General features: G+C 48.0%; 1 protein-coding gene across 2 annotated transcripts in view; it reads right to left on the bottom strand.

Moving 5' to 3' along the window:
- Positions 1 to 13998, bottom strand: part of LOC146830221 (uncharacterized) — a 73655-nt gene extending 59657 nt beyond the window's left edge. The window contains exon 1 of one of the 2 annotated variants that reach the window (XM_085604430.1): positions 13860 to 13998. The gene's annotated coding sequence lies outside the window, so the exon portion shown is untranslated. Of the gene's footprint in view, positions 1 to 4175; positions 4291 to 13859 lie in introns of those variants that run through there. The other variant, XM_085604429.1, reaches the window with a different exon arrangement.
- Between the last annotated feature and the right edge of the window lie 216 nt (positions 13999 to 14214).

Below are 14214 nucleotides of genomic sequence, written 5' to 3'. Positions count from 1 at the left end.
CCTAAGCTATGGTCTATGCTAGTATAAAGTGACTATGTCCAGCGTGATTAAATGTAAGTCATCCGTCCACACTAGCCCCTCAACTTTCATTAAAAAGTCACCGGTGTCTCTGACATAACTCGGCAAATCCTTGACCAAGTCCTGTAAGAAATAGTCAATATATTGACCTATTTTCTCTCCTACACAGTTAATGGCCAAAATAATGGGCCTACCCGAAACGGGCAAAACATTTTAATGTATTTTTGGGATCAAATATAACACAGGTAACACTGGGAATTTGTTATACATAAACTTGTACTCTTCAGTCGATACAAGACCTTCCCTTCTCCACTGTTCTAACAGTTTCTGTAATGTGTCCTTAGCTGTATTGTATTCCTTCATACTAGTTTTTTTATAGCATACTTCATCACTTGTCTCTGTGCTTCTTGTACATAATCATTTTTTGGCCAAATTACCAGATTACCACCTTTATCTGATTGAATGAATGTATTACTATATCATGATTCTCACCCAACTTTTTCATTATTCGGTCATATTCTCGTTTCTTGTAATGTAAGTTTTTCTGTGTTCTATTATTGTTTACATTATGAATCAACTTTTTTAGATCATCAATGGCCATATCATTATATGTATCAACAGCGTCTTTTGGCATAGGTTTGAAAGGACGGATCCCAGCCCCTTTCTGCACTAAATTGATTTTCCTCAATCTTACTTGTGTGGCCACATCAGTTTCAATGTAAGAGGATTGCAGGTCAGTCTGTTCATTTAAATCGTGCATTGTGAGCAAAGCTGGAATATATATACACATCTACATAAACACATTTCCGGTATTATTTTAATTATTAATAAGTATGCAATTGTAACATACATGCAATTAAAAAAACAAAGTAGCAATAAAATATGAACAGCTAATATATGGACTTGCAACAGAACCCACGAAAATAAAATACAAAATATAATTTGTGGTTTATATTACGGTAATACACAACCTTCAGGCATTCCTCTGCTGACACTCCAGACCCCTCGTCCCCTGCAAATGATTACTGACCTCAGTAAATACAGGAAAATTACATCCTTCTTTTCCCTATTATCTTGCAATGCAACTCAAATGCCACAACCTACCATCACTTAAGTGTACTGAATATGCCACACCCTACTGTCACGCATACTGAATTCCTCAGACACTCTACCACCTTTGATGGTTCAGAGAAAGAACTTTGACGCTTTGGAACTCTGCCCGCCTTCTTAACACAAACCCATTCCCCTTCAGACTAAGCCATGTCAGTACAAGCATGCTTGTCATTATAATAATACTTATAAACTTGTTACGCCTTTATTATGCTATTCCTCACTTCCTTTGCAGACCAGTCCACCTTTCTAGACTCACTCATCCAACCCATGTTGTCCTTAGTATAAGGTACCCACTTCTCATTAATTCAAAAGGACTATATCCAGTAACGGAAGGGGACCCATAAACCCAAATCATTTTCTTTACTTCAACCAACCAGTCCTTATGCCCCATTCCTGCCAATTGAATTGTGACCTTGCCAACTCTGTTGAATCCCTCAACGGTACTGTTACCAGCTGGATGACACACTGATGTAACCCATTCCTTTGTAAGTACTCCTTAGCCGTGTCAGACTTAAACTGGGCACCATTGTCACTCATCAGCGTTTCCTCCTCCAGGGCGGTGAAGCGCCCCCCGCCTGCTGCGTGTGCAGCAGTAAATGAACAACAAATGCATTATTAAAATGATCTCCCTCATTACCATTTCTAGGATGTGCTTGGTACCGGCGAGTGAGGGGGGGCGGGGCCCGGGTGATTCCTGCTTATTGACACCAGTGGGATGACAAGAAAAGTGCAGGGTTCGCAAGTTGGACTGCCCGGCTGTCTTGCAATGTCCAGTCCGGCATGCACTCTTCTACCCACAACAATCCAGCAACGGTATAACAGTTAGGGGATTGCAGCCACAGGCCTGCAGTCACAAAAGGAACGCTAGGTTGGCCTGCTCCATCCAATCCTGGTGCTTCTCATGCTGAAAACAGCATTAGAACATGTGCAGGATTGGTTAGGTTCACGTTAGAGTGACCAGAAAGGAGACTCGGAGCACATGCTTTTGCTGTGGACCTCCCTTTGTGAAAAGTTCAACTATTTTTACACGCAGCCTGTAAATCTCTGGTTGTGGTGAGAGAACCGTCCCTCACCTTCCAGTGGGACGAGACTACATATTCTCGCCTCACAAGAATGGAGTAGATACAGTAACTGGACAACTCTTAGGGGGGGGGTTTCACTCTATTTCAAATGAATGATCGCTGTCGCCTCGCGCAGTGACTCTCCATGCGATGCCGCTGGGTCTCCAATCACCACACCCTCATTAACAAAGACCTTCAGAGCGGAGGCATGTTGTGATTTAGGTGACATCAATAGCGCTATTTGCACGATGAGCTACGTAACCACAGATACAATTCCAATCCTGCTCTCATTTTATTTGCTCCAGTTCCAAATAGCTCCTTATAAATGTCAGGGAAAGGATTTTGCACTTGAAAGGCGGCCAGCTTGCGCACCCATTTTGGAAAGCCCACACGTGCACATACTCGCATGGTTCAAATATGCTCGAGCAAAGACACATGCGCACACTTACATTTTAATTAATGAGAACAAAATCATTTGTCCCCTCATAAGTGCTTTAATGTGTATTCATTGCGGAGCCGTGCTATCTGTGCAGGGCCTTGCATTAATGCAATTTCAGCTGGTGTCTGCGTTCCGATTAAGAAAGAAAACAGAGAGAGGACATGAGCTACAGAAAGGAAACTAGCATTTACAATGCAACAGGTCTCACATTTGCTAGAGTTTGAGCTATTGGCATTGTAAATGCCAATGCCTTTTATATACGTGTTGTTTTTAAAACCTCTAAATAAACTGCACTGTCATTTACAATAACAATAGCTTAAACTCTCACAAATGCGAGACCTATTGCATTGCAAATGCATGCTATTAAAATACAAAAACACTGATCGATTTCTGAACAATGATTGTAAAAAAACTTTAAGGTAACCCATGTGGTTCTTGCTTATATTACATAGGCTTTCTTAATCTTGCATTCCCTATGAGTGTTTGCTTCTTCCCAGAGGGTTAACTTTTTTTTTTTTTTTACTTCCCTCAGGCAGCTTATTACTATTGTCCAGTACATAATTTAAATTGGGTCACAGCCATAAAAAGATTTAAAAAAAACAAAAAAACAATTGGGTCACAGCCAACTGTTTTTAAAGGGGCACAATTGAGTTGTGGTTCAAGGTAGTGGAGTTTCTCAGTGCCTAACAGGGGCATAAAGGTGTTCAGAATACTTGGTTGTTCAATCCTTGGCCTCTCAGCAAATCAACTGAGCATGGCCACTTTATGCCAGTTGCAAATGTGTGGGTATAGTGTATATGTTTAAACCACGTCCTTAATTATATAGGCCTCACCCCTTTCAGGGACTCCCAGCCCTGTGCATATCTCACTAGTGCCTAGAAATACCAGATTCCGAGAGGCGCACAGTCAGTCACTCAGTTGCTATCAGTGGTTTGAAAGGCACCTTTGAAAGAAGAAATGCTTGCTGCAGCCCACCGAGTATGAAGCCGTCTTGCGCCCCGCCTTTTACTGGCAGCGTTGAAATTATGTTTGTTTGACCCAATGTCCTGTTCCTGCGTGACGAATCCGGGCTTCAAATGTGCTCTTGGCAGCAAAGGGAGCGAGAGACCTCCGTCAAGAAGCAGGGAGGCTGCGGTGTAAAGAGCAGGGTTCATTCTCCGCCTTTCTTCTTACAGCCTCTGGCTGTGAAGGTGACTTGGACACCGAGGCCGGTTTTCATATTTTTATTTGGGTTTATATGCACTCTGCGTGCCATATATAAATACTCACTCCATCAGCAGATAGATTTCAAACAGCATTACTCGTTGTTTAAATCTACACACAATTATGAAAACTCCTGCGTGAAAATCAATGTTTTAATGCTCCTGAAACAGTGTCTGTTCTCCTGTTTTTACTTTTTTAATGTCCCTCGTAGTAAAACGGAGAACAGAGGACCCACGCTTAACTCTTTACAATAGGGCCCCACTGAGCTCTGCAACTCCACGTTATCTATGTGCCAGTCCCCAGTCTAAACCGTAGCAAGCCGGAGGAAGCCAGGCTCTTACCTGAAACATCGGGGCAGCCGGGTCTCTCCCTCTCCAACTTGTCTCGCCCCCTCACCGGTTTCTTCCAGCAATCTGCTCAGCTCGCCATGCCAGGGAGAAATGCAAATGATACGCTGTCACACAACTAAAAGTTAAAGTCCGCCACTGTGCCACCGCCAGCTGTTTTAAAAGTGAAAGCGCGCACGGCGCACTGAATGTAACCACAGCATGTCGCTGTGCCTAATCTAGGAGAAACTCAATGACGAAAATAGTACACTGTGTAATAACTAAGTAAAGGGGCCAGTAGACATGGGAGGATACAAATGACGACATGGCTGTACTAAAGAGGGACTAACAAGCCTCATAATTAATCAGAATACAGCATTTACAAAGGAGAAACACACAAGCCAATGAAAGATAAGGGGGGGGGGGGGGGGAAGTGGGCGAAGCTTTTCTCTGTAATGAACTACCACAGCTCTTCGCAGAGCAGGGCTTGCGCGCTGGCTCACGCTCGACCTAAAAAGAACAAACAAGCATTTGCAATGCAATAGGTCTCGGCTTTACAAGAGTTTGAGCTATTGGCATTGTAAAGGAAAATGCCTTTTATGTATTTGTTCTTTTTAAAAGAGATAAATAAAAGGCTTGTCATTTACAATGCCAATAGCTTAAACTCTCGGAAAGGCTGGACCTATTGCATTACAAATGCGTGCTACAATTAATTTTTTGAAAAGCCTTAGGAGAAAATAGTGCTCTGGGGCTGTAATTAAAGCCTACCAAGTAACTACACACGTAACAGGGGGTGTTGCCATGGGAGGTTACAAAATTAGACATGGCGGTACTATGGAGCATGGGTACTCAAACTTTCTCTCACGGGCCAAATTTAGTGTGGTTTATGGCCGAGGGCTGCATCGGTGGGGGCGGGGGCAGTAGGGTGAGGGGGCGGGGCTAGAGCAAAAAAAATAACTATGCCCATGAGGTTGAACGCAGGCCCCTGCAGCAGACGACTTCGTCCACTGAGCCACCAGACCCGGCATACACATCTCTCTCTCTCTCTCTCCCTCCCTCTCTCCCTCTCTTTGTCTCCCTATGTCTCACTCACTCTGCTTGCCCCCCTCTCTCTGTCTCCCTCCCTCCCTCTATCTCACTCACTCACTCTGCTCGTCTCCCTCTCGCTCTCCCTCCCTCTGTTTCTCGGTCTCCCCCGTCTCTCGGTCTCCCCCCCCCCGTCTCTCGGTCTCCCCCCCATCTCTCGGTCTCCCCCCCCGTCTCTCGGTCTCCCCCCCTGTCTCTCGGTCTCCCCCCCTGTCTCTCGGTCTCCCCCCCCCCGTCTCTCGGTCTCCCCCCCCCCGTCTCTCGGTCTCCCCCCCCCGTCTCTCGGTCTCCCCCCCCCGTCTCTCGGTCTCCCCCCCCCCCCCCCCGTCTCTCGGTCTCCCCCCCGTCTCTCGGTCTCCCCCCCCCCATCTCTCGGTCTCCCCCCCGTCTCTCGGTCTCCCCCCGTTGTTGCAGGGATTCTGCTTATACACAGAACTATGCGTAGAACCCCAGGACCTCAGTGAATTGTGGTGTACCAGAAACTCACCTCAGAACCCAGAACCCAGTATCCGGCTAGCATAAGTGTCCCATTCGTTATCCGAGATTTGGCTCGGCGATCCCAATGAAAAGACAACCCAGAACAAGCGACTCAGTGTACTCTCAGGAATGGTGGGAATCGGAAATACCTGTTCGTATATTATTCTCACATCAGTCCACAACAAAAATAAAACAGAGACACGGTGAAAATAAAAAGAGTTTATTTTTATAGACCACGTGTCCTCAGATGCAGTACTTTGGCTAATACAAGCAGACAAATGATTATAATTAAAACCCATCAGCATCGTTACAATACCATAGAATATAAAAGGAGTGATCATGTTATAAATGACAGTGGATACTACCACCTTCCCTTTACTAAGAAGCTAATATTATTATTATGCTAATAAAAGGTCTCTTAGGCTTGAATAGGGGACCCCATACCTCAAAGATCAGCTTAGTGAATTCACATCACAGGAGCATCAGGAGTCTTCTCGCAGGAAGGCTCGTCTTCGGTCTGAATATTAAACATGATGTCTGCAATATTAAAAGCACCAGCTTTCAGGTATTCGCAGCTGCCTGTGTGTTATGGCTAAATAGTGGGTCGATCAACCTAGAGTGGAAAACATGCATTGTCTAACAACCCAGACTGTTTGTCACACCATGTACAGACCAAGGTCGCTGCGCAGAGCTCGGGATGGTAACAACAGATTGTTCTCATGTGAGGCAAAGCTCGAGTCAGCGGTTTGTTTAATCAATAACATGTAAACGCAGTGTCGTGCGCAAAAGCAGCAAGATGGCTTTCTAACATCTAACGTGGTTATGCTAACTTAACAATGCATGTACGTATTAAGGGATTCCTTACTACACCGTCTCTCGGTCTCCCTCCGTCTCTCGGTCTCCCTCCGTCTCTCGGTCTACCTCCGTCTCTCGGTCTCCCTCCGTCTCTCGGTCTCCCTCTGGCTCTGTCTCCCTCCCTCTGGCTCTCTGTCTCCCTCCCTCTGGCTCTCTGTCTCCCTCCCTCTGGCTCTCTGTCTCCCTCCCTCTGGCTCTCTGTCTCCCTCCCTCTGGCTCTCTGTCTCCCTCCCTCTGGCTCTCTGTCTCCCTCCCTCTGGCTCTCTGTCTCCCTCCCTCGATCTCGGTCTCCCTCCGTCAGTCTGTCGCCCTCATCTCACTCTCTCTCCCTCTCTCCGTCAGTCTGTCGCCCTCCTCTCACTCTCTCTCTCCCTCCCTCCCTCCGTCAGTCTCCCTCCCCTCACTCTCTCTCCCTCCCTCCGTCAGTCTCCCTCCCCTCACTCGCTCTCCCTCCCTCCGTCAGTCCCCCTCCCTCTGTCAGTCCCCCTTCCTCTGTCAGTCCCCCTCCCTCTGTCAGTCCCCCTCCCTCTGTCAGTCCCCCTCCCTCTGTCAGTCCCCCTCTGTCTCCCTCCCTCTGTCCGTCCCCCTCTGTGTCTCCCTCTGTGTCCCTGTCTCCCTCCGCCTGTCTCTGTCTCCCTCTCTGTCTCTGTCTCCCTCTCTCTGTCCCCATCTGTCTCCCTCTGTCACCTCACCCGCTGCTGTCACTCCCTGCTGCCCTCCATCACCTCACCCGCTGCTCTCACACCCTGCTGTCCTCCTCACCCTCTGTCACCTCACCCCCGCAGGTGTGTCACCCTGGGCTGAGATGCTTCCCGGGCACACAAAGCCGCACCCGAGTACTTCACAGGTCTTTTAAAGACCATTCACTTGTTATTGAGGCTTTGTTGTATTTCACCTCTTCTTAGCGCCCCTGCATCTCCACTCAATCAGAGGGGAGATGCAGGGGCGCTAAGAAGAGGTGAAATACAACAAAGCCTCAATAACAAGTGAATGGTCTTTAAAAGGATCGCCCGGCCCCCATAGCTCCGCGCTGCTGCAACCGGCGGTGTTTGCTGACAAGCACATGTATGATGTCTGCAAGGTCCGCGGGCCGCCAAGGCTGGCTTGCCGGGCCGCTGGCGGCCCGTACTATGAGTACCCGTGCTATGGAGGAACTACTAAGCCTTTTGACCAATGAAAGCCACAGTTTAAAGTGAACAATCACACAAGCATATGAGCGGAGCATCAATTCCCTACCTGAATACAGCATGCTTCGCAGAGCAGTGCATGCGCTGCCCAGGCTCGACCTAATGAATGTCCTTGTGTAACGCAACTGGTGCTCTTGTAAAGTGCTCTGATACCCGAGGGTCAAGTTTGCACTATATAAAACTTTGGAGGAAAAAAAGCATGCCATATACGTAGCTATAAACATACTCGCAACAGCATTTCTCAGCATGATGCAAACAAAACACAGCAAAAGCCAAAAGAACAATTTGGACAGAACTTCTAACATACACATAATACAATCCAGAAGGACCATATATTTTGCCATCACTGTAACCAAAAAACAGAGCAACACACACCACTACATCTCTGGGCATGTCGGTCGACCAACTTAGAAGAGACATGAAAGATTCGCTGTCTTCCATTTTTAACACTAATACACCAAACTCATACACCAACAGGTCAATTAATAAGCCATTCCCTTCCTTAATTGAAACTATCACCTTAACAATACACGTACAACCATCACAAGCTGAATTAGACATCTGTGTAATGGTAACCTGTGAAATATACACAAAAAAATCACAGACTACTATGATAGGTAGTAGGTAACACCAATGGTAGAATGTATGCTATACACATCCAAATAACAGAATGTAGTTCTGCCGATGGAAATAGCCAACTGAATATTTGGATTAACTAGTGCAATATTGCGATTGTTCAATCAATCAATCAATCAATCAATACATTTGTAGAGCGCGCTACTCACCCGTGAGGGTCTCAAGGCGCTGAGGGAGGGGGGTGCTGCTACTGCTCGAATAGCCAGGTCTTGAGGTGTTTCCTGAAGGTGAGATGGTCCCGGGTCAGTCGTAGGTGGGTGGGGAGGGAGTTCCATGTCTTGGCGGCTAGGTAGGAGAATGATCTTCCTCCGGTGGTGGTTCTGCGGATCCGTGGGACGGTGGCGAGGGTGAGGCTGGCGGAGCGTAGCTGGCGGGTAGGAGTGTAGAACGTGAGGCGGTTGTTGAGGTATTCGGGGCCCATGTCATGGAACGCTTTGTGTGCATGGGTGAGGAGCCTGAACGTGATCCTTTTGCTGACGGGGAGCCAGTGCAGGTTTCTCAGGTGGGCGGATATGTGGCTGTGGCGAGGAATGTCGAGGATGAGTCGTGCTGAGGCGTTTTGGATGCGCTGGAGTCTTTTCTGAAGTTTGGCTGTGGTTCCTGCGTATACGGCGTTCCCGTAGTCCAGTCGGCTGGTGACGAGGGCCTGGGTGACCGTCTTTCTTGTTTCGGTGGGGATCCACCGGAAGATTTTTCGGAGCATGCACAGGGTGTTGAAGCATGAGGATGAGATGGCGTTGACTTGCTTGGTCATTGTGAGGGAGGAGTCCAGGATGAATCCCAGGTTCGGCGCGGCGCCCAGCGCTGTGGGCCACCAGGAGTCGTCCAAGGCGGAGGGGGACTGTCCGAGAATGAGGACCTCCGTCTTGTCTGAGTTCAGTTTCAGGCGGCTGAACTTCATCCATTCTGCGACGTTCTTCATTCCTTCCTGGAGGTTGGTTTTGGCGGTGGCTGGGTCATTGGTGAGGGAGAGAATCAGCTGGGTGTTGTCGGCGTAGGAGATTATGTTGAGGTTGTGTTTGCGTGCGATGGCGGCGAGGGGGCTCATGTAGATATTAAAGAGGGTTGGGCTGAGCGAGGAGCCTTGAGGTACGCCGCAGATGATCTTGGTGGCCGTGGAGCGGAAGGGAGGGAGGCAGACTCTCTGGGTTCTGTTGGAGAGGAACAAGGTGATCCAGTCAAGGGCTTTTCCTTGGATCCCAGTGTTGTGGAGGCGGGTTATTAGGGTGCGGTGGCAGACGGTATCAAATGCGGCTGAGAGGTCTAGGAGGATGAGAGCGGTTGTTTCCCCATTGTCAAGCATGGTCCTGATGTCGTCGGTGGCTGCGATGAGGGCGGTCTCGGTGATGCGGTTGGCTCGAAATCCGGACCAGGATGGGTCGAGGGAGTAGTTTGCCTCGCGGAATGCGGTCAGTTGTTTATGGACGCCCTTCTCGATGACTTTTGCAGGGAAGGGAAGAAGAGAGATGGGGCGGAAGTTCTTGAGGTCTTTAGGGTCCGATGTGGGTTTCTTCAGAAGAGCGTTGATCTCTGCGTGCTTCCAGCTCTCTGGGAAGGTGGCGGACGTGAAGGAGTGGTTTATGACGTTCCGGAGGTGGAGTGCGATGATGGTGTCAGCTTTGTTGAAGATGTGGTGAGGACACGGGTCAGAGGGAGAGCCAGAGTGGATGGTGTTCATGACGTGGGTGGTGTCTTCAGTGCTGATGGGGATCCAGGCGCTGATGGTGGTTGTGGGGGGCGTTGGTTTGGTGTCTGGAGGCGGAGTCATGAAAAAGAAGTATTCTGCGTGGGCGCTAACAAGGATACCAATGGATGGGGAGAGTTGCTTGAATCCAGAACATGTATGGTGAAGGGCTCAGGTGATGGTAATTCACTGAAGCTTTATTTGGTGGTGCTGGAGTAGTTTCTAGGGACTTATTGGTGTCTGTCCTATAATGTGAATATTATCCCCCAATAGGCACCGGTGCAAGGAAACAGACTGAGGATTTAAGTAGAATTACTGTTTGTGCAGAGTGTTGCCACAGAACAGAAAGGCTGATATTTTTGTTTGTGCTAGTTGTAGAGCCGAACAGACTTTGAAAGATTGTGAGTGACCCTATACCTGGGGGGCAGTGATCACTCTACTGTGCAACTCAGATGGTCTTCTGATGTTGCGATTTCTATGCAGGACCTCGAATAGTGTATGCAAACAGAATAGGAATGTTGACACTGGGGGAAATGGGTAGCTACATGGACACTAGTGCAGGCTGAATACTGGTGGGAAGGCTTGCCATTTAGGAGGCTCCTGATGGGGAGTGGATGTGGAAGAGATTTTGGTGGATTAGCTAGCTCTAGCATAGCGCATCAAGAATTGCCTGGGCCCATAAATAGCTGATAAGTTCACAGTGGAGTTGGCTCTTACTTTGCTTAGCAATATATGGGGCTGTCTGCATTTGGGATTTCTATAGCGTGGACCTAGCTTAAAGGCAGCAGAGCATGTTACAGGTTCAAGGGCAAACATACAAATCAGTTTTTCTGGTTTGTGTTGGGTTTGCTGGATGAGTGGTATCTTCTGCTGGAGTTACCGTGATTAATGTGTTAGAGAAGCACGATGTGGTACATTGACTAGCAAGGGATGGGTGGATTTGAAAATAAAGGGCTATTTGGGAACATTTGAAAGCATGGCTCCTCCGCGTTTTAAGATGGCATAAGGATTTGGTAGGAAGCTGGCTCTCTATATAGTGAACTAAAATGAAGCACCGCTATTCAGAGAGTCCAGTGGGTCCCCAACTAGTTTGCAGCCGCAAAAGAAAAGAATACTAACGCTCTCTTTTGTGGCAGTACGGATGAGCAGTTTTAGGCTTAGTGGGCAGTGCTAAGCATTTGTTGTACTCACATATGCAATAAATGAGACATACACTCATAGAATAAATCTAAAACCAAATTCAGAAAATAACACTTCTTTTTATACATATTTTAAATTCAAGAACGTCGTATAAAAGGGAAGTACATTTTTCGATTCACAGGTAAGTAAAACGTTCAAATCTATGCGCGTTTATGCAAAATACAATCCTAAGGGAAGAAAAGTCAAAGAAGCATAAAGGTAGATACAGTAGGTTTCAGGGGTTCACCTTCTGGGATCGGAATAAGTAGTGGGCCAAGTACCAAAGTACTACCAGCAGCTCTTCTGAAACAGCCCGGGTTCAACCAGGAGCAGGGTGCTGGTGAGGATGGTAGCTTCATGCAATGGAGAAGGGTAGCCACCTCAATAGAGGCTGCATAGGGAGGACTTGCGGGCAAGTCCAAGGGCTCCAAAGTGGGGGCTGAAGTTGCAAGGGGTCTTGGAGTATGTGGACACAGCAGATTTGTGGGGACTTTGATCTGGCGACTCGGGTGCAGTGTGGTTAGGTCGGCTGGGTGCACAAAGGTGCACCTCCCCGTAAAGGACAAACAGCTGGCAAGGGCAAAATGTGGACCACTCTCGAAGTGTGTCTCAATGATGCGGATGTCCTTTAATGGCTGCTTGGGCCTTGTGCAGTGAGAATCCGGTCTGGACTCTTACTGTTGGTGCAGGGCGTTTGGTACCCCAGGGGTTGGTTCTGCAAGGCTCTGTTGGTCCTGTTGTCTTCACACTCAGTGGGGTGACATATCTGACCTTCCAGAGTACGAGTACATTCTTCCTGTTGTCTGCGGCATCATTCGGGCCAGGGAGCTGCAAGGGGATGGACAGGAGTCTGCTTGTCGGTGCCCGAGGACTGCAGGGGAGTAGCTACTCTACTCCAAGAGAGACTGGATTTTGAAGTGCTGGCAGGCTACCCAAGGCTTTGGTAGTTCTCCAGCTCGCAGAACGAGTCATTATCTTGCGATTGTCAAGTTAGGGCAGAAGACGGCAGGGCTTTGCGACAAAACGCAAAGTTCTGCTGTAGTTCTTGCCAGACACTGACTCTTTTGCACATCCTGCTCGGAAGAGGTGTGAACACCTCTGCCCAGAGCAGGCTTTGTTCCTGACCTCAAAGAGCGAAGGATCTCACCTTCGGAGGTCAGAAACCAGTCTATGGCGGCAGGCTGGTCAAGACCTGTCAGTCAACACACCAGTAGGTGGTGCCCTCTGGGTGTATTTATTAATAAATCCAGCACTGGCACCAGTGTGAGTTTATAAAGATGAGGTGTTTAGTACCAAACACCCTTGGGTATAGTTATGCCATTGTGTAGCTGGGGAACGCGTAATGAGTGCCCAGCCCATGTACTCAGTATGGCTTCCCCGTGCACTGGAAATATCGATGGGTGAACTTGGATATCACCGGGACATATCCACTCTCGCAGATAAGTCCACACATGTTTATAGTGCACCCTGCCTTAAAGCTGTAAGGCTTGCCATAGGGGTGACTTACCTATGCCACATGTAGTGTTGGCAGGCATGGCATCACAGATGTGTGCCATGTCTTAGGTTTTCTCTGTACCAAGACACACAGGCTGCAAAGGCACAATTCATGCTGTAGCTCTTAGCGGCCCTCTTTAGTACAAAGGCCCTAGGTACCAGGGGTCCCACTTACTAGGGGCTAACAGGGATCCTAAAGGGGTGTCAATTGTGGAACAATCATACAGTATAGGGAAAGAACACTGGTACTGGGGACCTGGTTAGCAGGAACCCAGTACAATCTCATTCAAAGTTGCACCAGATACCAGGCACAAAGTAGGAGGTAATGTCAAAAGGGGTACTTTACTACAGGTTGAAACATGGATGACATTCTGGGGGGTGGCTGAGATTTTGGCAGCTGTGGTGTTACTGAGATGAAGCATGGGGACCTGGCTCTGGAGAGGTTTCTGTGCTTGTTGACGTGGAAAAGAGGCAGTTCGGTGTGCCTGCCTTGGAAGTGGTCCTCTGAAAGATATTCTAGAATGCTGAAGTCTAGAGCTGCCTCAACACAGGAAGAGCTGTCAGCTGTTCCCACTGAGTACAGATAAAGATCCTGGGTCTGGAACTGGAAGGAGGGGGTGGCCCAGTTGGGAGGCCTTGCTTTATGATGTTTGGGCCGGGGTTGCAGAAAGGAATGCCTCTTGTGTTTAGTGGTTTAGCCCATGACGTTGCCTAGGTGATAAATAGTGGTAGAGTCACATGTGAGGTTAATAAAGAAACTAACCACGAATTTCCCGTGCGGTCCAATATGCGGTGCCTGTGGGGTAGCGCGTGATGCAACAAGCATAGAAGTCAGCACTCCCGATTTAGGTCTTCGACTTGCAATTTAAAGCAAAACAATGTTAATTCACCCTTTTATCTTAGTTGCGTGTCTCCGTCCAATTCAATAGATGGTCATGCTATCAGGAAATTAACCCCCTGTTTTTGCCTAAATATCACTCTTTGGTTTTCCCAAATGTTGGTATGTACGGATTCGCGATGAGGGGATTCGAATGCAGGCACAGGTGGTTTGCTGGATCTGGAGGAGTGGTAGTGGTGGTAGTTGCTGGGCCCAGGCCTTACCTTTCCCAACGAGCAGAGCAGGCAGGTAGGCAGGTAGGTGCCTACGTTCCTTTGGAACCGTCTATAGCGACATCTCCAACACCCGAAAAGGGAATCTTCGAACAGGAAGTTTCACAGCGACATCTGTGCGGAAATCCTATTATACGCCATCTTTGTTAAGTAAAACAAGCAATGGACACAGAAATAGGATTCGATGTATGCCACAAACTGATCTTTGCAGACTTAGCCAGTGGATAGCAACGAGTAACGCCATTGTGAAGTGAAACCTTTTCTTGTGTTTGGCATCAGAGGCTCCACAGCGAGAGTGAACCACACTTTCACACACATATCAAAATCGTATTCAGTATAAGAGTTT

Source organism: Triturus cristatus, chromosome 5_1 (assembly GCF_964204655.1).
Source record: "Triturus cristatus chromosome 5_1, aTriCri1.1, whole genome shotgun sequence".
NCBI classification, from domain to species: domain Eukaryota; kingdom Metazoa; phylum Chordata; class Amphibia; order Caudata; family Salamandridae; genus Triturus; species Triturus cristatus.
This window is presented reverse-complemented; position numbering and strand designations above follow the sequence as displayed.